Genomic DNA, 2,574 nt, shown 5'->3' on the forward strand with positions numbered 1-2,574 from the left:
TAAACAAATCAAACGATCACAGGCTTGCAGAGGAACGTGAGGGACGATGCGGACGCACCACCGAGTTCACTCGTAGGAGTCGACGTAGAACAAAGAAAGTGAGAGTTGCACCTCGTCGAAAGTCCAAACACGGCGTCTGACAGGGTCCGAGTGACCGCGTCGACTCAGGACGGGTCGGACGCAGACCATGCATGTAATGTAGCCTCCGAGGGCCAAAACGGCGGGTCTTACGGAGGAGCGGGGCGGAGAGGAAGAGTGCAGTTATTTTTATTTTATTAATCAATCACAAAACCCAAAATTATCACCCACACCCACACAATCAAAAACCACTTTCCGCTGCAACCCAGAAAAACCCTAATGAAATTAGGGGTGAGGGGGGCGGAGAGAGAACTTTACTGAGTTTGGGCCGAAGAATAGAGAATTCTAGATCTATCATCAATGAACTTCTTCACATTAATTTAAGAGAAAACCCTAGAAATACTAAATCTAACTAATAATATTAATTAACTAATTAATTAATTAGTTTCCTTTTTTTGATCCACATTAGAGTAATAATTAGTCAAACTGCTAAAAAGTAAACAAATCAAACGATCACAGGCTTGCAGAGGAACATGAGGGACGATGCGGACGCACCACCGAGTCCATTCGTAGGAGTCGACGTAGAACAGAGTAAGAGTTGCACCTCGTCGAGAGTCCAGACAAGGCGTCTGACAGGGTCCGAGTGGCCGAGTGGACTCAGGACGGGTCGGAGGCAGAGCATGCATGTAGCCTCCGAGGGCCAAAACGGCAGGTCTTACGGAGGAGTGGGGGCGGAGAGGAAGAGTGTACTTATTTTTATTTTATTAATCAATCACAAAACCCAAAATTATCACCCACACCCACACAATCAAAAACCACTTTCCACCGCAACCCAGAAAAACCCTAATGAAACAATAGATCAAATAAAGGGAAACAAAGAAGAAAAGGTTTTGATGAACCAACCTTGATGCCGTATCCTCCGAAGAAATGGCCATCGAAAAACCCACAACCCAGTGGTTGTAAATTTGTGATCTTTTTCAGACAATGAGTACCAACGATTCCGATGAACGGCGATTGTGATCGGCGATTTGGATTAGGGCTTCGTTTCTACGCGGGAAAGAAGAAAGTTGAAGAACTTTTCAGACCAAAACAAATAAACACTCTTCAGTGCTTTTCTTACTTCTCAGCGCAAAATACGGTATTTTTTTTCCATGAGCCTGCTACGCGTATTTGTAGTGGTACTGGATTCCGCTTGAGTCTGGAGATTACGACACGTGTCCCCTACTTCTTGTTTTGCCGTTCCTTCTTAGCTCCGTATACATTCTCTTCGGTATCAATTTTTTTTATTTTTTTATTTTAAAAAAGGAATTTCAATACATTTTTTGTTATTATTATTATTGTAATTTCAAAATACTAATTAATTAGATAAACCAAATAAATGTGAACATAATATGTTAAAAGATTAAAAAGAAATATGGACTTAAATCGTAAACTCTAATCATCTTATTAAGCATTAAAAACTAACAGATTTTGTATGCCTATTCTATTTAATTAGTTAGGAAGAGCATACTGCGTAGTTAAATTATTTAAAAGCTAAAATGATGTGGGACAAGTCACATAAAGTAGGTCCTCAGTTTCATTTAGGTTTTATTAATTAATTAGGTTATAAGTATTTAATTTCAATTTAAAGAGTTGTATTATATTATAATTCAATAATGATATTGGCCAAAGTCGGGTCAAATTAGGATTAGAATTTTTGTTGATGTCTATTCAAATGGAGACATATTAGAAATGATTAATATACAGATTCTGTTTGAGATGTGACTCGTGTTCTTCTTAAAGTTTTTATTAAAAAAAATAATAAAAAAAAACTAGTATCTAACTTTGAGTGCCATTTACTTAAAGCAATAGTTTTTTTTTTTTTTTTTTTTTTTTTAATGTAGTTAAATGTTTTTGAGGTACTAGTGATAACAGATAAGGCCTATTATCAAATGATTGCCCCAATTTTCAAAAGTATGGTAGATAGTACGTACCGAGATGGTCCATAATTTTTAACAAAAATACAAGCTAAATCAATCATAAATTATCATGTGATCCATATGCCTCATTAAATATTTAAAAAAAAAAGAATTAAAACTAAAAATAAATAAATAAACATTATAAAAATTTTAAAAACATTTTTAAAAAAGTTTAAAAGAAAACAAAAACAAAACAAAATTATTGTGATGGGTCGAGACACCATCAAGGGATGGTTTTGACCTGCCACAAAGGTTTTTGTTTTTTGTTTTTTTTTTTTTTTTGACCAAATTGGGGTTGCGGAGGGTGAAACCACCCTCATTTGGTCATTTGGGGGTGGCTAAAACCATCATTTGCCTTGGGATGGTTTGGCTATGGAGCGTGGCTTTGGGATTTTTTTTTTTTAAAATAATATATATTGAGTTATATGGGACATGTGTCATATTCTGAAAGTTGTTGACATGAATCACTGTTAAATTTATGGATGGAAGATGGACATAAGTACAATCTTTGCATTTTCACTAAACAAATAACATCTAC

The sequence above is a fragment of the Corylus avellana genome, chromosome ca4 (assembly GCF_901000735.1).
Source record: "Corylus avellana chromosome ca4, CavTom2PMs-1.0".
NCBI classification, from domain to species: Eukaryota; Viridiplantae; Streptophyta; class Magnoliopsida; order Fagales; family Betulaceae; genus Corylus; species Corylus avellana.